A 24,660-nucleotide genomic window follows, 5' to 3' on the forward strand; every position below is an offset into this window, starting at 1 on the left:
GAGCCTTACTCGAGGTTCTTTGACAATTTTGTATGGGCTTCCCATGTGGCTCAGCAGCAAAGAATCCCCATGTCAATGCAAGAGACACAGGAGATGCGGGATCGATCCCTGGGTTGGGAGATCCCCTGGAGGAGGAAATGGCAACCCATTCCAGAATTCTTGCCTGGAAAATTCCATGGACAGAGGAGCCTTGTGTCCTACAGCCCATGGGGTTGCAAAGAGTCAGACATGACTGACCAACTGAACATATGTGGTCCCCTGACAGTTCTGTATGACTGAATAAATCACATTTCCTTCTCTATGATTCAGTTACCTTACTTAAAAGATAGGAAAATAATAATATTGAACTTAAAATACAGGAAGATTTAAATATGGCCTTGACCATCTTCATCTATGTTCATTGGAGACTTGAAGATATATAGTAATAAAAATAAAAGTTAAAATTGAGTACTTACTATGTTCTGGGCACAATTCTAAATGTTTTGCATGTATTAAACATTTTATGCCTTACCTCTTAGAGTCCCATGAGGTAAATATTATTATTATCCCCATTTTGTTCAGGCTTACAAAAGTTATGATTGTCCAAAGCCCAAATCTAGCCATGATTTGAACCCAGGCAATTCTATACTATCTTTCTACTTATCTAATAGTGTGGTAAGATAATATAGAAATAAATATGCTGAATATCACTCATAATAGAAAAGTGCAAATTAAAACTTCAACAAAATGCCACTTTCCATCCATAGCATTAGCAAAGATTATTCACAAAGTCATTGGCAGGTCTCAGTTTCTCACTGGCTGTTGGCTGGAAACCTCATAAGCCTTTCCACAGGTAGAGCATCTGAGTGTCTTCAAGACTTAGCTACTGGCTTCCTCCAGAACAAGTGATAGAAGACAGAGAAAGTCCATGAGAGAAGGTGCAGGTTTTTTTTAAAAACAACTTTTTGTTGTTGTTCAGTTGCTCAGTCGTGTCTGACTCTTTGCGATCCCATAGACTGCAGCAGGTCAGGTTTCCCTGTCTTTCACCATCTTCTGAAGTTTGTTCAAATTCAAGTCCATTGAGTTGGTGATGCCTTCCAACCATCTCATCCTCTGCCATCCCCTTCTTCTCCTGCCTTCAATCTTTCCCAGCTTCAGGGTCTTTTCCAGTGAGTCAGCTTTTTTAATCAGGTGGCCAAAGGATTGGAGTTTCAGCTTAAGCATCAGTCCTTCCAATGCATATTCAGGACTGATTTCCTTTAGGATTGACAGTTTCAATTTCCTTGCAGTCCAAGGGACTCTCAAGCATCTTCTCCAGCACCACAGTTCAAACGCATCATTTCTTCAACACTTAGCCTTTTTTATTGTCCAGCTCTTACAACGTACATGACTACTGGAAAAACCATAGCTTTAACTAGACAGACATTTGTTGGCAAAGTAGTATCTCTGCTTTTTAATACTCTATCCAGGTTTGTCATTGCTTTTCTTCCAAGGAGAAAGGAGCGTCTTTCAATTTCATGGCTGCAGTCACCATCTGCAGTGATTTTGGAGCCCAAGAAAAGAAAGTCTGTCACTGTTTCCATTGTTTCCCCATCTATTTTCCATGAAGTGATGGGACTAGATGCCATGATCTTAGTTTTTTGAATGTTGAGTTTTAAGCCAGGTTTTCACTTTCCTCTTTCACCTTCATCAAGAGGGTTTTTTAATTGCTGTTCACTTTCTGCCATAAGGGTGGTGTCATATGCATATCTGAGGTTACTGATATTTCTCCTGGCAATCTTGATTCCAGCTTGTGATTCATCCAGCCTGGCATTTTGTATGATGTACTCTGCACATAAGTTAAATAAGCAGAGTGACAATATACAGCCTTGACACACTCCTTTCCCAATTTTGAACCAGTCCATTGTTCCATGTCCAGTTCTAACTGTTGCTTCTTAACCTGCATACAGGTTTCTCGGGAGGCAGGTGAGGTAGTCTGGTACTCCCATCTCTCTAAGAATTTTCCAGTTTGTTGTGATGTACACAGTCAAAGTCTTTAGCATAGTCAATGAAGCAGAAGTAGATATTTTTCTGGAATTCTCTTGCTTTTTCTATGATCCAACAGATGTTGGCAATTGGATCTCTGGTTCCTCTGCCTTCTAAATCCAGCTTGCACATCTGGAAGTTCACAGTTCACATACTGCTAAAGCCTAGCTTGAAGGATTTTGTGCATTTCTTTACTAGCATGTGAAATGAGTGCAATTGTGTGGTAGTTTGAACATTTTTTGGCATCACCTTCTTTGGGATTGGAATGAAAACTGACCTTTTCCAGTCCTGTGGCACTGCTAAGTTTTCCAAATTTGCTGGCATACTGAGTGCACTTTCACAGCATCATCTTTTAGGATTTGAAATAGCTCAACTGGAATTCCATCACCATCTTCATTAGCTTTGTTCATAGTGATGCTTCCTAAGGCCCACTTGACTTCACATTCCAGAATGTCTGCTTCTAGGTGAGTGATCACACCATTATTGTTATCCAGGTCATTAAGACCTTTTTGTATAGTTCTTCTGTACAAAAACAACTTTATTGAGATACATATGAAGTTACACACAAGTTTCTGACTGTGTGGGGTGGGGCCAGCATGGGGAAGGAACAGAGGTCAGCACCCCAACTCCTTGTGTTTTTCAAGGGTCAACTGTAATTCATATGCCATACAATTCACACATTCAAAGTGTACAATCCAATGGCTTGTATGTTTATAGAGATTTGCAACAATCATCACAAAAATGTTAGAATATTTTCAGCACTTCTAAAAGAAACCCTGAACGAAGCCATTACACACCAAACTCCCCCACTCCCAACCTTTTCAGTCTAGGCAACTGTCATAATACTTTTTGTCTCTATAGATTTGCCAATTCTGGACATGACATATAAATGGAATCATACAATATGTGGCCTTTTGAGACTGGCTTCTTTCACTTAGCTTATCTTTAGGGTTCAACAATGTTGTAGTGTGGATCAGTATTTAATTTCTTTTTTATTACGTGCTCTCTTTTTTCCACTATTTTTCAGTGAAATTCCTACTTATTTCTAATTATGTTATGTTATGTCCAGGTTTTTCTCTCTCTCACTTTTTTAGGTCCAAGAAAGAAAGACCTGGGCTTTCTTGGCTCAGGGTCTAAGTCTCAACCTCAGTTCCTTCTTGAACTAGCTGAGATTCTAACTTGGTCTGAGTTCCCTGGGTCCTTGAAGTCTTTTATAAGCTAATCTTGCAAGTGACATGACACTATTTCTGCCATATTCTGTTTACAGACAAAACAATCCTCATACAATGAGAAAAGTGTTAGTCATCCAATAGTATCTGACTATTTGCAACCCCATCAACTGTAGCCTGCCAGGCTCCTCTGTCTATGGAATTCTCCAAGCAGAATACTGGAGTGGGTAGCCTTTCCCTTTTCCAGGGGATCTTCTCGACCCAGGGATTAAATCCAGGTCTCCTGCATTGCTGCCAGATTCTTTACCATCTGAGCCACTAGGGAAGGTCCCATACAACGGGGAAGAGGGTATAAATACCAGAAGGCAGGAATCAGGGGCTCCTTGAAGGCTGCCTGTGGCAGTGAGGATGTTGTCATGTTGCAATCCATATTAGAAGTAAAAGCTTAAACCTCTAGCTTTGCCTTGTATATCACCACTTACGAGGTAACAAAAACAAACATAAAGCTCACTTACGTGGCTTGGTATAAAGGACCCCTTATCCCCTACTCAGAGGGAACTTTGGCAGGAGTCATTCTTACTTCAGCAGCACCTGATGTCCCTTGATCAGTATGGAAGTGAATATCTGGACTTGTAGGAATAAGGAAAGGAGGCTTAACACTTGGTTTTAAAAGAGAACACTGAAAGAAACAAATGACTGACAGCAACTTGACTAAAAAAAATATTAGCTATATAAAAAAGTTGAAAAACACTCACCTGGCATAAATGCAATCACTCAGATGAATGATTATTTCCAAAAATAGCTATAGTACAATAAAGAAGAAAGCAACTGCAGCTTTCTCATGGTTTGGTCATGAATATTCACTCAGTTATTTTGTCAGTCAACAAATATTAAAGCTAGAGATGGGACTTTTGCATTCAATTAATATTCTCTAAGTTTCCCTTTGAGATATGACACTATATTTAATGATATAATAAAGAAACATAAAACAAACACACAGTCCCTGCCTTCAAAAATCTTTCATTCAAAGGCAAAAAAAAAAACAAACAGACAAATGACAAACTGATATTTTTATTTGATATTTGTTTTTAAAGATAATAAACACAAAGAGCTATAAAAGTTCTTCTTTTTATATATAATAATATATCATATATAATATTATTATATTATATATTACTTATATATAATTATATATATATATGCCATTTGTTTTGAATTCTTTTTTCATCTCCATGTGTTTTTAGTTACTGATGAAAACCATTTATATACAAGATGACTTTTTCAATTAAAAAACACACAAACACATTTTAGGGTACCATCTGTTTGGACTTATTTTCCTGGTTATTGTGTGTGGGTCAATTCAGTGGGTAACAGTAGTAAGATGAACATTTGGAGTTTTGAAATTTCTTTGAGAGATTAATTTGCATTGCATCATGTAACCGTGTCAAAAGAGGGCAAACTGAATCTCTGGTAAATTGAAAATACAAGAAAACATACAAAGATATCTTTACTAAACTTCATTAAGTGAAAATATTCCAGATCAACACATTGCAGAGCTTTTTACTTAAAATAGTTTTATAGACAGGTATAAATTCAAGACTAGATTAATTTATGATGAGTCAATAGTAAAGAATACAATTTTGTATATTTCCATTTCTACAGAGTATTAACAAAAAATACTAGTTTGTGTATAATTTGGTATTTACACTAGATCAACTGAAAAGCAATATTCAAACTATCCAGTTAGCAGTTTTTATACCCTTGCAAACTATCACACAAATAAATGACTTTCTCTCAAAGGAACTCTCAGGCACAGTAATGTCAAATGAGGCTGTAAGTTCTTAATATAAAAAGGAAGAGGAACTTTAAAAAGCTTTAGGTAAAGATGACTTTCTTCCATCCTATAAAAAGTAGATATATACCGTTTTACCTCCACTAAACCTGTAAAATATTAAGGGTAATAATACCAAATATTAAAGAGTAAGTAGAGCCTCATGATGAAAGCAAAAGAGGAGAGTGAAAAAGTTGGCTTAAAGCTCAGCATTCAGAAAACTAAGATCATGGCATCCAGTCCCTTCATTTCATGGCAAATAGATGGGGAAACAGTGGAAACAGTGAGGGACTTAATTTTGGAGGCTCCAAAATCACTGCAGATGGTGATTGCAGCCATGTAATTAAAAGACACTTGCTCCTTGGAAGAAAAGTTATGACCAACCTAGACAGTGTATTAAAAACCAGAGACATTACTTTGCCAACAAAGGTCCATCTGGTCAAGGCTATGGTTTTTCCAGTGGTCATGTATGGATCTGAGAGTTGGACTGTAAAGAGAACTGAACACTGAAGAATTGATGCTTTTGAACCGTGGTGTTGGAGAAGACTCTTGAGAGTCCCTTGGACTGCAAGGAGATCCAACCAGTCCATTCGGAAGGAGATCAGTCCTGAGTGTTCATTGGAGGGACTGATGTTGAAGCTGAAACTCCAATACTTTGGCCACCTGATGCGAAGAGCTGACTCATTTGAAAAGACCCTGAAGCTGGGAAAGATTGAGGGCAGGAGGGGAAGGGAATGACAGAGGATGAGGTGGTTGGAAGGCATCACCGACTCAGTGGACATGAGTCTGGGTAAACTCCAGGAGCTGGTGATGGACAGGGAGACCTGGTGTGCCGCAGTCCATGGGGAAGCAAAGAATCAGACATGACTGAGCGACTGAACTGAACTGAACTGAAGAATTCTTACAAATGTTGGGAAGAGTAGAAAACTTTTTGAAATTAATTATCTCACAACAGTAAATATTTGCATACTCTACAGCCCAACAACCCTACTTCTAGATATATGACCAAGAAAAATACTTGCATATGTGACCATGAGGTGTATGTAAAATTTTTTATAGCAACAATGTTATAATTATTTAAAAGTCTAGAAAGAACCCAACTATGTATCAATATGAAAATAAATTGTGATATATTCACATAATAGAATGCTATATGGTACTGAAAATCAACAATCATTATACACAACAACATGAATGAATCTTGGAAACAAAATGTTAAGTTAAAAGGGCAAATCCCAGAAAACTATATATTGAATGAGTGCACTTTCATAAAGCTCAAAAAATACAAATCAAACAGTATATTGTTTCAGCACATATACATTTGTGATAAAATTAAAAAAAAAAAAAGCAATGGAATGATCAGCATTAAGTTTAGGATACTGGTTACCTCTGAGTGCAAGGGAAGAGATAGAGGAGAAACACAATTGTAGATACAATTTTGGGGGAAATATTCTAGTTCTTGGATTGGGTAGTTCATTATATGATTAAGCTTCATACCTCAAATATGTTACATATATTATTATACATTAATATATATTATTATATATACTATATACATGTACATATATTGGCCATGCCATGTCGTGGCTTGTGGGATCTTAGTTCCCCAACCAGGGATTGAACCCAAGCCCTCCACAATGAAATCACCTAGTCCTAACCACTGGAGGGCCAGGGAATTTCCAGTGTTACATATATCTTTTGCATGTATTAAAAAGAAAAAAATTTATGAGCATGATCTAATTTATCCTCATCTCTTCCAAGTGAGAGCTGAATCATATTCTGCATGTAAAGAAACTGAGAGTAATGATATCACTTACACATAGAATCTAAAAAAAGTTAAACCTGTTAAAAAAAAAAGAGAGAGTTAAAATGGTGGTTACCAGGGTTGGGGTAGGGATAGGGGGATAAGAGTGATGGTGTTTAAGGGTACAAGCTTGAATGAGTAGTAAATAAACCATAGAGTGTAATGCACAATACAGTCTAATGAATGTAGATAGTACTATTGTATTATATCGGAGAAGGCACTGGCGACCCACTGCAGTACTCTTGCCTGGAGAATCCCATGGATGGAGGAGCCTGGTAGGCTGCAGCCCATGGGGTCGAAAAGAGTCGGACACGACTGAGCGACTTCACTTTCACTTTTCACTTTCATGCATTGGAGAAGGAAATGGCAGCCCACTCCAGTGTTCTTGTCTGGAGAATCCCAGGGACAGGGGAGCCTGGTGGGCTGCGGTCTATGGGGTCATACAGAGTCGGACATGACTGAAGCGACTCAGCAGCAGCAGCAGCATTGTATCATATGGGCTTCCCTCGTGGCTCAGTGATAGAATCTGCCTGCAATGTAGGAGCCACAGGTTCAATCCCTGGGTCAGGAAGATCCGATGGAATCAATGGCAACCTACTCCAGTATTCTCACCTGGAAAATCCCATGGACAGAGGAGCCTGGTGGGTTACAGTGCATAGGGTCACAAAGAGTCAGACATGACTGAAGCAATTTAGCATCCAGGCAGGCACTATATGATATAATGTTATAACTACTGCTACCTTGGCAATCATTATTATAATATATAAATGTATCAAAGTAACATGTTGCATACCTTAAACGTATACAATGTAACATGTCAAGTTTATTCAAAAAAAAGAAAAAGAAAGAAATTTAGGGTGATATGGCCCTGTCTTCAAATAAGGAATGAGACAGAGTTCTCCAAAACAGTACCCCTTTCAAAAATACTAATAGATTTTTAAAGACAGTAATCAGTCTAGGGCTTCCCTGGTGACTCAGTGGTGAAGAATCTGCCTGCTAATGCAGGAGACACAAGTTCCATCCCTGGTGAGATGGCCATGAACCCAAGGAGGATCCACAAGCTACGTGGCAAGTAAGCCCATGCACCACAACTACTGAAGCCGAGTTCCCCAGAGCCTGTGCTCTGCAACAAGAGAAGTCACTTCAGTGAGAAGCCCACATACCACAATGAAGAGTGGTAGCCCTGGCTCATCACAGCTAGGGAAAACCCATGTGCAACAACAAAGACCTAGCACAGCCAAAAATAAATTAATTAATTAAATTAAAAAAAAAAATCAGTCTAACTGGAGCCAAAAGAATTTTAAGAGAAATTAAATTCTAAGTGAATTAAATGGGAATTTTTTTAATGCATGAATGGATTGTGTGATAAATTGAATCTCTTACCTGCCAGGAAATGATGATCCAAGATAGGACTCTAGCATCACTAGGTGAAATGAAAACTTCCAGCGATAAAAGGAGCAAGACATTTTGCAGGAAAACTGGAGGTTCAGAATATAATACTCAGGATAAAATGAACAAAAAAATACAAAGGCTAAATGGGTTAATTCTTTTTTTTTCTTTTTCCACTTTTTGCACCAGGGAGAGGGAAGGGACGGAAATAATAGAGATAATTAAGACACAGTCCGAACTCTCAAGGAATTCATATTCTAGTAATCAGAGAAAAACTTTACAATGTGTAAATGGAAGAGATACTTCTCTACAGAACCCATAAAGAGTTGTTTAGATAGAGTAAATGGCCCAAAACCTAGAAAAGGAAAGAATACTCGGAGGTTTTCAAGAACAATGTAGTTGGCTAGTGTAGTAGTTGAGAAAGAGGACAGCCTTAATCTCAGGCCAACACCCGTGAGCCTGAAATCAGAAGGGAAAAAAAAAAATGGAGAACTTGGCTTGGACCTTGAGTGAAGGCCAAGAAGAGTTGGTGCTACAGTGGGTGGGAGTTCACATTTATGGAATACTTAACTGTACGCCAGATCCTCTTCCAAATGCTTTTTATGAATTAATTAATTTAACCTATACAATATACCTATGAGGCAGTTGGTATTATTACCCTCATTTGATAAATGAGGAAACTGGGGCCTACAGAGGTTAAATAATTTGCCAGTCACAAAGTTAGGAATTTGAAAGCAGAGTTTTGAATCTAGGACATATGATTACTCAGCCCACATTCTTGACCACTACACTGAATAGAGGGCTTCCCTCGTAGCTCAGTTGGTTAAGAATCTGCCTGCAGTGCAGGAGATTCGGCTTCAAATCCCTGGGTCGGGGAAGATCCCCTGGAGAAAGAAATGGCAACCCACACCAGTATTCTTGTTTGGAAAATCTCATGGACAGAGGAGCCTGGTGGGCGGCAGTCCGTGGCGTCGCAGAGTTGGGCACGACTGAGCGACTAACACTTACTTACTAACACTTACACTGAATAGAGGAGGTTTCCCCTAACTAAAAATTACGGGAAATAGAAGAGCTAAAAAAGTAGTTCATCACATGAGTTCATTAAAGTTTGTTTACATACAGTTGAGATAAATTGTAAATATTAAGATCTTTACCCCAAAACATTGTTACATCTTGATTAAATATTAGTGGTGTGCCTCAAATTTTTGTACTGGGCACTAGGAATACAGAATATTGCAGAACTAGTGGAGAAAGTTGCTCAGTCATGTCCAACTCTTCAAGACTATAGCCTACCAGTCTCCTCTGTCCATGGAGATTTTAGGCAAGAAAGCTGGAGTGGGTTGCCATTTTCTTCTCCAGGGGATCTTCCCAATCCAGGGATCAAACCCCAGGCAACCACACTGCAGGCAGACTCTTTACCCTCTGAGCCACCAGGAAGCCCAAAAAAGATCTTCACAATCCAGATAATCACAATGGTGTGATCACCACCTAGAGCCAGACATCCTGGAATGTGAAGTCCAGTGTGCCTTAGGAAGCATCACTACGAACAAAGCTAATAGAGGTGATGGAATTCCAGTTCAGCTATTTCAAATCCTAAAAGATAATGCTGTGGAAGTGCTGCACTCAATATGCCAGCAAATTTGGAAAACTCAACAGTGGCCACAGGACTGGAAAAGGTCAGTTTTCATTCCAATCCCAAAGAAAGGCAATGTTAAACAATGTTCAAACTACCGCACAATCACACTCATCTCACACGCTAGCAAAGTAATGTTCAAAATTCTCCAAGCCAGGCTTCAGCAATATGTGAACCATGAACTTATAGATGTTCAAGCTGGATTTAGAAAAGGCAGAGGAACCAGAGATCAAATTGCCAACATCCTCTTGATCATAGAAAAAGCAAGAGAATTCCATAAAAACATCTGTTTCTGCTTTATTGACTATGCCAAAGCCTTTGACTGTGTGGATCACAATAAACTGTGGAAAATTCTGAAAGAGATGGGAATACCAGACCACCTGACCTGCCTCTTGAGAAATCTGTAGGCAAGTCAGAAAGAACAATGGACTAGTTCCAAATAGGAAAAGAAGTATGTCAAGGCTGTATATTGTCACCCTGCTTATTTAACTTATATGCAGAGTACATCATGAGAAATGCTGGGTGGATGAAGCACAAGCTGGAATCAAGATTGCCAGGAGAAATATCAATAACCTCAGATATGCAGATGACACCACCCTATGGCAGAAAGTGAAGAAGAACTAAATAGCCTCTTGATGAAAGTAAAAGAGGAGAGTGAAAAAGTTGGCTTAAAGCTCAACATTCAGAAAACTAAAATCATGGCATCTGGTCCCATCACTTCATGGCAAATAGATGGGGAAACAATGGAAACAGTGGCTGACTTTATTTTTTTGGGCTCCAAAATCACTGCAGATGGTGACTGCAGCCATGAAATTAAAAGACACTTGCTCCTTGGAAGAAAAGTTATGACCAACCTAGACAGCATATTCAAAATCAGAGACATTACTTTGCCAACAAAGGTCCATCTAGTCAAGGCTATGGTTTTTCCAGTGGTCATGTATGGATGTGAGAGTTGAACTATAAAGAAAGCTGAACACCGAAGAATTGATGCTTCTGAACTGTGGTGTTGAAGACTCTTGATTGAGAGTCCCTTGGACTGCAAGGAGATCCAACCAGTCCATCCTAAAGATCAGTCCTGGGTGTTCATTGGAAGGACTGATGTTGAAGCTGAAACTCCAATACTTTGGCCACCTGATGCAAAGAGCGGACTCATTTGAAAAGACCCTGATGCTGGGAAAGATTGAGGGCAGGAGAAGAAGGGGACGACAGAGGATGAGATGGTTGGATGGCATCACCTACTCAATGGACATGAGTTTGGGGAAACTCTGGGAGTTGGTGATAGACAGGGAGGGCTGGCATGCTGCAGTCCATGGGGAAGCAAAGAGACATGACTGATCGACTGAACTGAACTGAAGTGGAGAAAAGCTGTGTCTCCAGGGTATGGTCTTAAAAAAAAAAAATCTCATCTTTTGGATCCCTCAGCAGACAGAAAGTTATACAAGGTAAGCCTTGGTAAAGCCCTCAATTTCTCAAATAATAAACGGATGTACTTTATAGCCAGTCTCAACAACACACACATATTTATTCAGTCTCTCTACCTTCTCAGCAATTTAATAACTGACTTGTTGGCTCATTTGCTTAAGCAATATGTTAATGAGGTAAAATTGATGGGTTTAATTCCTTTTTAGATCTAGTGGCCATGAACTGCACCCCTAAACTTAGCATATATGAGTTGCTGAGTGACCCCAGAGAAATTGTGTTTGGCTCAGAATGTCTATCAGCATTACACAGAAGATAATGCTTTACTTAGTGTGTGTCAGAACCTTCATCTTTGTATTCAAGGACAGCACATTAATTTTCACAGAGAACAACTAAAGTGATTTGTTTAATGTTTTACAATGGTTCTCTGAAACAATCAAGAATAGATTCTTAGAAAGTTCAACGTAATATACTTACTTAAATTGACCCTACCTATAATAGAGTCTTTGCCCAACTTCATGATATATACTCAATCAATCTTGTGATTTTAGGTACTCAACAAATAATAAGTAAATAAATAACAGGAGAAACTATTGCAGTTTGTAATTACTTACGGAGGAAGTCTTATCTGAGGACAAACTAATGAAAACATAATTCCAACCCCAAAACATAAACTTAATATGCCTAGAATAAAATGATCTGAAGTAAGCTATGTAATTCATTGAGTGAGAGAAACTTACAATGCAGTGACAGAGGTTTATTTGGCAGATGCTACTGCTCAATAAACTAGATCCAAACTTTTTATGTGATTTGACATCTGACAAGACCACAATAATAAGTGAGGTGTCTCATAATTGTCCAAAGATATTCAAGTGAAAAGGATGGTGAAAGATGATGTTAATTTGGAAACTTATCAGAATGAGAACGAGAATAAGTAAATTTCCAATGTCAACTTGAAATAGAAACGGCTGAAATTATAGCAGGAGCAAATAAAATGAAAAAAGTTATTGATAGATATTTGCTTGTAAATGAAATGTAAAGTTGAGATAGCTGATACTTCAGAGTAGAAGGGAGAAACCACGCTCTTAGAAAGAGCTTATAGTCAAAACTTCTCCAAGGAAGAAGGGAGGGTGAAAAGGATAGAAAGAGGGAGAGTTAGTTCATAGCAAACTATGAAGGAAAATTGTCTATGTTCAGTTCTTAGCTTTGTCACTTAGTGCTGTGCTTAGTTGCTCAGTTGTGTCCGACTCTTTGCAACCCCATGGACTCACCCCTAGGCTCCTCTGTCCACAGGGATTCTCCAGGCAAGAAAACTGGAGTGGGTTGCCATACCCTCCTCCAGGGGATCTTCCCAACCCAGGGATCGAACCCAGGTTTCCCACACTGCAGGCAGATTCTGTACCATCTGAGCTACCAGGGAAGTGTCACTTAGTAGCTGCGTGATTTTTAGCAGGTTTCTTAATCTCTGTGTAGCTCAATTTTCTCATCTATAAAACAAGAATAATAGAACTTACTCATAAGGTTGTTGTGAGGATTTTATGAGATAATAGAGAGTATTTACATAGTGCTAGGCATATAATAAGAGCATTATATAAGCACTGTACTTTTGAATAAAAAATATCTAAAGACTAACATCAATATGATATTTAATCAGAGAACCAAGAAGAAATCTGATACAGGTCTACAATCTTTTATCCCAAATCCTTGGGGCCAGATGTGTTTCTGAATTAAAATTCCTTTCATATTTTAGGAATGTAAGGTATTATGTTACCTATGTTTTACTTAACTTAGATTGTCCTGGGCAGCATACCTTAATCAAACACATATTTCCATAATGAAATGTATCAATAGCCACACCAAATGGAATTAATGAAGACTTAAACCGTTATGTCAATTCAGATCCATTTTTGCCACAAAATGAATTAAGAAAAAAGTTTTATGATTTTAGAACTGCAGATAAGGAGGGACTATGAAGCTTTGTCTGTAGAGCCATAAGTTTTTATTGTATTAAATAATGGAATACTAATCATGGGAAATCTAGAGCAATGCTGGGATTAAATGAAAAACTTTTCTGAAAACCTAATGAGTTTTTTTCTCTTTAGAAAAAAAAAATGTATACCTAATATGATGTTTAACTGGATTATACACGTTACCTGAATTATACTTGAGTGACTGACTTTATGTGGCATAAATAAACACCTAGAACATAACACGTGGCACATCTCCCCAGATCTTCCCATGACTACTTCAGGTCTCTGACCATATGTTACCTCTTCAGAGAGACTTCTTTGATCACTCTATTTAAAATGTCAAGTGGGAGACATGCACATACACATTCATACACAATCACACAGAAAACTCTTTCCTCTTACCTGTATTTTTTTTCTTTTTAACACTTATTATTTAGCACCATATTATATATGAGTTTATTACATTATTTGTCTTGCTAGACTGGTAACGCTACGAGAGCAAGGATTTTGTTTTGTTCAAGCACCTAAAACAATGTCTGGCAAATAGGTATTAATACTGTTCAATAAATGACTCAAGAAAATAAGGCTGATTGATAAATAGCAGTGGGTTCCAAGAACCAGTTCTGAAGTAGCAGCTAATATTTCTTGTCCAAAAGGAAATTCAAAGGAAAAAAAGAGCCATGTAAATTAAGCATTAGCTGTAATATGCTTATGTAATATGTATATTAATGATATTCTAAAATAGTAATTAAAAACATTTCTTTATTTACATACTTATCAAGTAAAATTGATTTATCAATAATATCTAGAAAGTAAAAACTAATCATTCAACTATATTTACAGTTAATAATTAATTTTGAGTAAGCAGACAAGAAAGACGAGAGTGAAAAAGTTGGCTTAAAGCTCAACATTCAGAAAACGAAGATCATGGCATCCGGTCCCATCACTTCATGGCAAATAGATGCGGAAACAGTGGAAACAGTGGCTGGCTTTATTTTTCTGGGCTCCAAAATCACTGTAGATGGTGATTACAGCCATGAAATTAAAAGACGCTTACTCCTTGGAAGGAAAGTTACGACCAACCTAGACAGCATATTCAAAATCAGAGACATTACTTTGCCAACAAAGGTCCATCTAGTCAAGGCTATGGTTTTTCCAGTGGTCATGTACAGATGTGAGAGTTGGACTCTAAAGAAAGCTAAACACCAAAGAATTGATGCTTTTGAACTGTGGTGTTGGAGAAGACTCTTGAGAGTCCCTTGGACTGCAAGGAGATCCAACCAGTTCATCCTAAAGGAGATCAGTCCTGGGTGTTCATTGGAAGGACTGATGTTGAAGCTGAAACTCCAATACTTTGGCCACCTGATGTGAAGAGCTGACTCATTGGAAAAGACCCTGATGCTGGGAAAAATTGAGGGCAGGAGAAGAAGGGGACAACAGAGGATGAGATGGTTGGATGGCATCACCTACTCAAAGGACATGGGTTTGGGTGGACTCCGGGAGTTGGTGATGGACAGGGAGGCCTGGAGTGCTGCAGTTCATGGGGTTGCAAAGAGTCAGACATGACTGAGCGACTGAACTGAACTGAACTGAAAGCAGACAAGAAGAAAAGTTCTACTTGAAAGACAAAAACTCTACATGACACAAAGTATTAAAAGAACTCCCTCTGTATTTTTCCCATGATGTATTTAGATTTTCCCCTTGACATATTTTACTCACTACAGAAATAAACACAACTGATTTTCATCGAATTGCCAAGTGCTACTGGACTGGGTTGTAAAAATGGCCTAAATTGGCCTCAGATGTATGTACATACCTACTCATGAATGTATGTATTTAGCCTTGCTCCATGTAATAAAATGGCAACATGTTGATAACCTAAAGTAAGCAAGCAAAGGAGTTGTGGGGTCACATAAAATGTGCAACAAAGTTCAGTGGTACTTTCTAATCCAATAGATCCACTCTTTGGAAAGGCCCAGCTTTCTTTGCCAACTCCAACTTCATTCATATGTTAGAGTTGGGAATTACTTTTTTTTAAAAAAATTATTATTTTATTATTTCTGTTTTATTTGTAGCTGCACTGTTTCTTCATTGTATCTCACAGGCTTCTCTTCTAGCTGTGGTATACAGGCTTAGTTGCCCCATGGTACGTGGGATCATAGTTCCCCAACCAGGAATGGAACCCAGGTCTCCTGCATTGAAGCCATATTCTTTTACCATCCGAGCCACCAGAGAACCCCTAACAGCATTCTTAATGGCTTTCAAATTCTTTTACCTCAGACTACACAAGGATTTTTCTATTAGAATTACTTGAAAAAAAAATAGAAACTGAGATTGTTTATCTACATTTCCAACAGGACAAGGGACCTTTGAAATAAGAAAAATTAGCACACATATCTGGACCAGGTGTTGTTAACCACAGACTTCATGAATGAAGGAGGTAGGTAAAAAAGCTGAAGTTAGACAATTGATACAAAAAAAGATTAGAGACTCACAGTTACATATAAGTTGACAAAGGGGTCAAGCTTAAATAGTTACTGGCCCTTTTGCCCTCAAGTTGCATATTATTATTTAGTGGGCTACATTTTAGTGATATTGTGGGTAAGAGGATGAGGAGTGATTTTTCCACAGCTCTATACCCTCAACAGAGAGAATCCTGAGAACTGCTTCTGAGAACTGGTTGAATATCATGTGAGCACTTAAGGCGTAAACTAAAGGGTCCACTTCAATAACTCAGACACGAACAAAGAAAGCTACTCTTGTTTAAGTGAAAATTCAAGATCACTAGCATAGTCTGTTTCAGGGCACATATGAACTATACAAGCCTCATGCTTCTGACCCTTGTCTTCAAGTCCCTAAACTGGAATAAAACCAATAAATGCCTGAGGAACCACTTCACACCCCAAACACGTGCAAACTTTGTTCCACACAACACTTTACTGCCAAAATGGAGTTGGCAGAAGTTTGGAGCAAAGGCCCCCAGGCTGCATGATTTGCTGGTGCAAGAGAGCTTAAAAATCTTAACATAATACTGCTGAGTTTGAGTTCTACCAATTTGCTTGAGACTCCTCCAAGTTTGATTTGAGAAAAATGGAAGCTGCCATCAAGAAAGATCTATTAACACTTTATCGCCTACTCAGAAATGATTTGATTTCCCACTTCTGATGGTCATACTTCTATATTTTTTGGTGGTTGTATTTATAATTGTAAATTTAATGCAGTCTATTTTGAAATGCATGTAAAGTCAATTTTGCTTTGTTGCTTGGATATAGGGGTATAGTAAGAACTACTGTAAATATACAAGATTAATTACAACAAAGTTCTACTTAGGAAACACTGGATCCAAATAACCCCCATATAGCCCAATTTATTACCCTCAAAAAAATATGGGAGAAATTAAGATACAGAATATCTGTAAATTGCTATCATTTTACACTTGTTTGTCTTTTCACTTCTTTGAGTTTGAGCAATGATTTGTTTTTTTACATGAAAAATATAGGAAGCAAGAAAAGGGGCCAAGATGAGTTAGTTATTCTCTTCCACAAGGGTCAACAACAAGGTCCCATTCAGGATCTTCGTAAGTTTGATGCAATGCAATTAGTGAGGAAAATTGCAACTGAATTTAAAAATTATAGTGAATACTGGCAACTATACCACTTACAACTCTAAACTTCTAAATACTTGAAAAATATGTAATATTAAGAAACTATGGTTTGCTTTGGAAGGTTATCTTGTGCTGTTTCAATATGAGGTCTTTAAAGATGCTACTTTCTCCTCGTATAGCTAAAAAATAAAAATAAATTTGTAAGTTAAAAAAAAACTCACACCTTTATAATCTTTTCCCTTAGTAACTCCATGTATTTTATTCATTTCTCTGAAAACCTGTTTTTCCTCCTCTGTAGCCTCCTAAGTATTCTAATTCTCAGCTATGATTTCATATTTTCACCAGCTTCTAATCTTCACAATATACTTGGAAGCACTTAGGACAAAACACTCTAGGATACCAAGCTGCAGAAGACTGTAGTTTTGAACATATTTATATAGTAGTGCTGCCACCTAAAGATGAGGTGAATTAAGAAGCAATTCAAAGGAAATGACCCACCATTCTGAAGCCTGTCAACTGAAATTTTCTCATTTCTAACTAGGGATTAATAAACATTTTGTTATTTTGTTAATATGGAAGCTTGTTCCACAATAAATTATTGCTGAGTTGTAATTTTCTATGGCAGAAATTTTCTAATTCAAACTTTTTAGTGATAGTGATTTGGGGTCTCCAGGAATATGTCTCCAAACTTGTTTCTGTTTCTTTCAGACATGAGGTACTGCCTACAATACCTAAGTGTGTGGGGGGGGGGGAGGGGGCGGCGGGGATCAAAAGATAACCAAGAAATCTCTGGTTTAGTGGATAAAGCAGGTATTAATAGGCCTATGGTGCTTCCCGTCATCGGTGACAGACTGCTTGCAACTCTCAATAACTGACATATTTCTGCAGCTCCATTTTCTCATCAATAAAATGGGGTTAATTTCACCTTTCTCTTACTTGCCTCTAAGGTTGAGCTAGATAAGTTTCTTGGGAAAGCCCTGAGTTTAGAAGCCTGCTCTTAAAAACAAAACAAAAAATCTATTGCCTAATAAAAAGAGTATCTCAGTGTATTGCAGTTACTTCAAAATAAAATATAATCAAATAAGCTAAAACATTGACTAAATTTTCTTAAGTCACAGATTGACTTTTCATAGAGCTATTTAAATAATAAAGATCTAAGGCTGTTTTCTGCTTCTTTTGCAGCCATTTTCAATTGATTCGTCTTCTGTGTACGCAGTGTTGCAAGAATGAGATGTAACAGCATACAAAGTGAAGGAAAAAGTTAACTTGTACCAAAAGTCTTGTCAAACCTGGTAAGATTTCAATAAAACTTTTAGAAGGACATTTTGTAGTTTTGCATTTAGCCCTAGCGTAGCAATTTATGAAAATTAACTCATCCGTTTTACTCTCTCCCTCTCGGCCCAAGGACGCATAAATATTATTTATCAGGGCTTTGTCCTTAGTCACAGTCCCTCAAAAGGGCCCAGTTTCACCTACACTGCGTGGGAGGTTGGGCAGCAACCCCACGCTTCCTGTCAAGGGTTCCTGGGGCTAGAGCCTGAACCTGGTCTAGCCCCTTTCTTCTTTATGCTAATCCTGCCCTTCCAGCCCCTCTCGGCTGGCGTCTGAAGGCCAAGGTGAGACCCTCCCGGGAGATGAAAGGCCTGTCGCCTCCTAAGAGATGCAAGCGGAACGGTGGAGAGTTGGGGGGGGGGGGGGGGGGCGGGTGACAGGGTGGTAGCGACACTGACTACGACGCTGAGGGCCCTAAGTTGGAGCTGACGCAGGCTCTACAGGGTTCCGTCCCCGCCTGAGCCTGGCTTCCGCCCTCAGAGCCCAACAACCGAGAAGTCCTCCCGGGGGCGCTACAGGCGGTGGTTGGAGGAAGGGCGGGCAAAAAGGCCGCAGGGAGCCCCCTCCTCAGACGCGCCTTAAGGCCTGGGCCGTGGGCTGTTGACGCGCGAACGGCTGGGAGGGCGCGCGCACGCGCGAGATGGAGGGCGGAGGGAACGCGCTCGGCAGCCGCCGCCGCGGCAACTGAAACGGAGGGACGCGAGGGCGGAGGGCGCGAGCCACGGGAGGAGGGTGGGGGGGGAGATGGTGGGTAGCGGGGAGCGCGCGCTGACGTCGCCCGGAGTCACGCACAGAGCGCCGGGTTACGCGCCGACGTCTGGCTGCCACGACTTGCCGTCTGCGGCGGCGGCGGCGGCGGCAGCGAGCGGATCCCGCAGGGGAAGGAGGAGGAGGAGGGAGAGTCAAGGGGGCTGTGAGTGAGCGGGAGAGGCAGGGTGTGAGCCGGACTTGCCAGCGGGAGGGAGAACGAGCGAGAGCCGAGCCAGCCATTCGAGCCGCCTCCTCCTCCTCCCCTCGGCGTCCCGCCCCCGCCTGCCAGCCCGCCCTTCTCCCTCCTCAGCCGGCAGAGCCCGAGTGAGGCGCAGCTCAGCTCGCGCCGCTGTCCAGGACAGGTGTGCGCGCGCGCGCCTCCTCCCCTCCCCCTTTCCTCGCGCCTGCCTAGCGCCCGCCTCGCGCGCGCCCTCCCTCCCTCCAGCCCGCGCCCTCCCTCACCTGCGGCAGGACAGCGCCCGCCCGCCCGGGTAAGCCCCTCGCGACCTTCTCTGCTGCCACTGCCACAGTTTGAGGTGCCGCCCACCTTGTTCCCTCTGATTGCCCTCTTATACCCCAGGAATAATTACTGTACCGTTGTAGACATCCCCTCACCCTCCCTCTGGGGACCCTGGCAGTGCAGCAAAGCGCCCCCCCTTCCTCCGGAGTGCACGAACGAACGAACTCCCTCCCACCTCCAAAAAAAGAAAGTCACACGCCCCTTTAAAAAAAAGAAAAGAAAACAATCCTACCTCCGCTGGCGCTGGAGACCACCAGTGGTGCCGTTTGCTTAGAAATCCCTAAGCCTCATTTCTCTTGGCCACCTTAACCTGGGGCCTGGGACAGTGCGCCAGACCTGGCCGACACTCCCTGCACAGCACCCCTGGCTGGAGGGGAGAGGAAGGAGGGTTCTAGGCTCCACTACCAACCCCTCCTTTCTCTGTTCAATCCCCACCCCACCCCCGCAATGCATACACCCGCCCAGTATGCGTTGCAAAAATAAAGAAGAATACATTGGTGCTGACAGCGCAGATGAAGCCAGGCCCAGGGATGGGTGGCCCGGACAAGGCATTTTTGCTGCCCCACAGAGCTAGGTCAGCTCCATAGCCTCCTCTGCCTTTTGTCCGAGGGCAAAAGGGGACGGATGTGAAGTTGGAGGGTCTTCCCTTTGAGCGACGGTAGGCCCCGGCAGCGGCTGAGATGTCAGTGGGGAAGGGACCCCCACAAATATATCTGCCTTGAGCCTGAATTCGGATAGAGAAAGGCCAAGAGTCCGGCTGGGAGAACGTTGGTTCGTTGCTGTCTACCCTTGAATAAATGCTACTTTAATTTCCGTTGTCTCTGCGGGACCCTCTTGAGGCTTCTAATTTCGTTCTTGCCTGGGCCCCTTACGTTTCGGTCGGACCAGGCGTTTGGGGACAGGTTTTTGCAGTGGTGTCTGTGCTTGAGTCCCGTGTCCTTGGAAGGGAAGCCCCAGTGCTTTATAACAGGCTGAATTTGGTTTGACATCTTTTGGTAGACTGTCAGAGGAGGAAAAGGAATTTTTTGATTACTTCAAGACCCTCACTGCTCCCCGCCCAAACTGACGTTTTCGAATTGCGGCTTTGAAAATTGGAGTGTTGACTAGAGTGTGGAAAGAGTTGCTGATTTCATTCCTTTGGGTACTAGTAAAATCATTTAAGAATCAGACGAAAGAGAGTTATTGACATTTGCATCGGTTCTGTTTGGATCTTTTGGGTATATAAAATGTCGGGTTCTCTGAATCTTTTATCGAATTTAGAGTGTGTGCTACATTTATTTAATTCTTCTGCAAATGCTTAAAATAACATTTTGTGAAACGTGAAGATTCTATCACATGGATTGTTCTCTTCAGATTTTAAATGTTTAGTTCATTTATTTAACCCTAAACATTGAAATAGCATTGGAGAGGCATAGTTTTAAAGATTAAGTAAGCTATACAAAGGGGATAGACTTTTTAAAAATGATCATTGAAATACTATTAGTCGTTGTTGTTAAAATGTTAAGATTTACTTGAGAGTTTCCCTTAATTTTCCCGATAGCTAGCCATGAGAAGAAATGGGTAATTCCTCTACTTTGAACAGTTGCTGTACAACATTCCAGTTAGTTTTAATGATTTGGGTATTGAAGATAATTGTTGTCTGGTTTAAGATAGGCATTTAACCTAAGCAGCACTTGAAAACACAAGTACTAATGGTTTTGCTTCTCTTTTATTTGGGAAATCTGTGATTCTGTGAAATACTAATGAGCGTGTTATTTCTGTTGGAAACTCCATAATCAAAAGAGTTTATTATCCAGAGGTAGATTCCCTCTCTCCAAGTTTATTTTGTAAATGTGTGTTAACTTTTCGAATTAGATTATTTCAGACTCATCTGTAGTTCAGGCTGAGGAAAATGAGGGTTTTTTTTTTCCTTCTTGTTCAGCCTAGTATCTATTTCTCTAGCAAACAATTTTTTGTTGTTAAGAGTTTGTTAAAGATGTAGAAATAGAGGGATTAAAAATAAAGCAATCTCAATTCTCTTCAAAATGTATGTGTATTGTTAATAAGAGAGCACACTAAATCTAGAGATGTTTATCAGGTTTTAAAAATGTAAGCAAACTTTGAGGAGAAAGGGAATTTTTTATGGTTTTTTCATTAACACAGATATTTTGTGCATATTAATGTATTTCGTTTTCCCTTTGTCTTTCCTACATTGTATTGAAACTATAATTTTAATTCTGCAACTATTTGTTTTAAAATAACAATGCAAACATCTAGACACTAGAATTGGCTTTTCACTTACCAAGTTAGCATATTGTCTTGGTAATTAACAAATGGCTAGATGTGTTTTTAAATCCACAAGTTTGCTCATGGATTTTCTGTATGAAAATAGTATGAAAATCTAACTTTGAAATTCTATTTAAGGTTCTAACCTCTTTGTTTTAAGACTTTTCTCTCAGACAACCTTTTAAGGGTACTGTATTCTATAGCCTAAGGAAAGCCGCCTTTCACCACCTTTCCCATTCTGACCAAAAGTCCACACTCACAGGCTTATCCTGAAATAAACTCTCTTGTTTAAGTAGTGAAAATGTGTTAAATATCCTATTTATCATTGTATTATTTTGGGAAAGGCATTATTAACCTTGGTTGCTTTTAGATACATTTATAAACTAGGCAAGAAGCTAATATATAATGGCAAAATTTTATAAATATATAATAAAAAGCATGAAATAAATACATATCTATGTGGAGAGTTCCAGGTCTCAGTTGTTAGCTTATTTGAGCTTAAAATTCCAGTTTATGGGTGCAAATGATATTTAACTTGTGTTTTGTCTAAAAACTTTATCAGTTGCCTCTGTGCAGAAACTAAGACATCAGTTCCTGGTGACTATCATTTTTTCAGAAAATAAGGGCATTCCCAAACTCAAACCACTTCAGAACCCTGGACATAAAATAAACATTTGGGACAGGGAAAGAAATTTAGACCCCAGAATTGGTTCAAGAAGGCGGGCAGTTTCAAGCTCTACTTTTTGGTTCTGGGGGAAGCGATTTTTTAGTATGGAAGAGTGACAAGGACTGGCAGCCGCATGCTTTCTCCTCACAGCCCCACTGGTCTTTGCTTCTTTGAGCTCTCCAGAGGGGGACAAGTGCTGGGTTCAGTGCGAGGTAAAATCACGAGAAAGAATAGCGGCTCTTCTAGATCGGTCTTAACCTGGTCGTAGTAGTCTCAACTTACAGGTGGGAGCGTAATGCCCCGCCCAGCTCTGTGCGGAGACCTGCCTTCCCGACCCCGTTTGGGACGGGGTCTATCCAGGGTCCTGATCGCTACCATGCAAACCTAGAGGAGCCGCCGCTTCTTCACACATGTTATTTTTGTGTGGTGGGCAGTGCACCAATTGTTCCTATATCTCCTCCCGACAGACTTGGGGACAGGGGCGGGAGCGCAGAAAAATCAGCAATGAAAGGGGACTAACTCAGTGCTACAGGATGCTTCTAAACTAGGGGGAAGTTCTTTATGGGCCCCCAAACCTGTGATTTCCGTCTCTCACAGTGGGCCTCCTATTCAGAGAGCCATTTCAGGGACAACTGGACAGGTGGGTAGTTCTGAGACAGGTTCACAGGACTATCCCAGTTTTCTTTTCGGAAGTCAGAGTGCTCTGCCCTATTTCTTCCTTTTTAGCGGGAAGTAGTGAACGTCAGCCCAGAGCTGAAGTAGCTACTACAGGGTTGAATGGAGCCCTTGGAAGAGAAAAAGGAAGCTGTGAATACTTAGCAGGCAGGTTTGCCCAGGAGATGAAGGGATGTATCAGGGAGCTTTAAGGTCTCAGGCGTTGATAAGACTTATACCCTGGGCTGGTCTGGGTATCTTTATCATTAGCCCCCTCTTTACCTCTCTCGTTTCCAGGAAGCTTGGGCAGCCAGGTACTCAGATGTCTTGGGGGTTAAGGTTGAGGGAGGCAAGTTTCCTTACTTTTGGGGGCAGGGCTGGGGGATGTTCAATGGGAATGGAGCCTACAGATGAGATGGTCGTACTCTTCTCAGGATGGAGGCAGCAATCCATGCTTAAGAAAACCAGCAATAGGGCTGTGGGGTCTGTATCCTCTAAGACCCCTGAAGAAGGTGATGGGGCCATCTAGGATCACAGGTAGGAGGTGCCCTGGAGATAGGCCCTAGCTTTCCCACAGCTGCTAAGACTGAAGACTGCAGTGAGGGAGTATAAGCATTAGCTGTCTATCTGGGAGAAGGAAAATAGGCCCTAGATTATGCTTCAGATCTAGGAAGACAGAAATCTATTTCTGAGCCCCTTCCTGAGACCAGAGAAGACCCCTTTTTGCTGTCACTGGTTTAGCTGTCATTGGTAATGGTCAGTAACCTAGCTGTCTTCCTAAAAACCAGCGATCATTTAGTGGTTTACTTTTTGAGAGATGGGGGACCTCCTTGACACTTAGGAGTTTCTGGGAGGATGAGTAAAAGGGGCGAGCGAACCTGCGTTAATGAATCCCGTAAGGAACTGCGTTTCCCAGGAAATTCCTGACATTTTTAGCTCGTGAATTTCCTAAAGCCTGCTTGGTTTTCTCCTTCATTCTGGGTCCTTCCAGAGAGGAAGAGTGGGGCTAGGGGCTGAAGGCTTGGCAGGGCCTGGTTTATCCGCAGAGCTGGCCGGCAACCCGGGCTGGGCTCAGCCCTGAACTGGGTGCCCCCCTTCCCCAAATCTCAGAAGGAGGAGGGGGAGGCAGGCGGGCAGTCTTGGTCCCCAAGGGGGCTCTTTGAAGGTTTTGGGGTGAGTGCGGGGTTTCTTTTTGATTGTTGGTTGGGGAGAAGGGCAGAGCCAACGGAAAAAGGCACTGCGGGCACCCCGGCCCTGGTGCGGCTGCCGTCCTCTGCTCGGCTCCCCCCTACCGGTGAGTGCGCCCGCCCGCCCGACTGTGCGGGGCTGCGGTTGGGGGGAGGGGGGAGCGGGATCATCTGAGGCCAGAGCCGCTGTCGTGCACGGGGAGGGGGAGCGGCGGGAGCGAGGGGAGGGACGGGCTAGGTGTCTGCTGCTCCGTGCCACTGCTGCCGGCGCCCCGTCCTCATCCCTGGCAGCCCCTTCTGCAGCTAAGGGTTACAGCCGCACCACCTCTTCTCTTCCTCGGCCGCCTCTGCGGCCAGGGCTCTGCGGTAGGAGACGGTCCAGCCAAACGACGGGTGGGCCTGTCTGGGTTTGGATCTGAGTCTGGATGGGGCCCGCAGAGGAGGGGGTTGCCGTGACTCGGT

At 41.2% G+C, this 24,660-nt stretch overlaps 1 protein-coding gene and 1 long non-coding RNA gene across 6 annotated transcripts in view; one reads left to right on the forward strand and one right to left on the reverse strand.

Moving 5' to 3' along the window:
- Positions 1–4,238: 4,238 nt before the first annotated feature.
- On the reverse strand, positions 4,239–19,842 carry LOC139184176 (uncharacterized). The gene is made up of 3 exons (XR_011567710.1): positions 19,658–19,842; positions 12,521–12,736; positions 4,239–8,286 (listed from the first exon to the last, which is right to left on the reverse strand). It is a non-coding gene; the product is annotated as an uncharacterized lncRNA (long non-coding RNA).
- The window catches only part of PURA (purine rich element binding protein A), a 64,573-nt gene continuing 58,247 nt past the window's right edge, over positions 18,335–24,660 (forward strand). The window contains exon 1 of one of the 5 annotated variants that reach the window (XM_070793688.1): positions 18,335–18,439. The gene's annotated coding sequence lies outside the window, so the exon portion shown is untranslated. Of the gene's footprint in view, positions 18,440–18,929; positions 19,397–24,417; positions 24,565–24,660 lie in introns of those variants that run through there. The other 4 variants (XR_011567707.1, XM_019965040.2, XM_070793686.1 and 1 more) reach the window with 4 other exon arrangements.

This window comes from Bos indicus, chromosome 7 (assembly GCF_029378745.1).
Source record: "Bos indicus isolate NIAB-ARS_2022 breed Sahiwal x Tharparkar chromosome 7, NIAB-ARS_B.indTharparkar_mat_pri_1.0, whole genome shotgun sequence".
Taxonomy (NCBI): Eukaryota; Metazoa; Chordata; class Mammalia; order Artiodactyla; family Bovidae; genus Bos; species Bos indicus.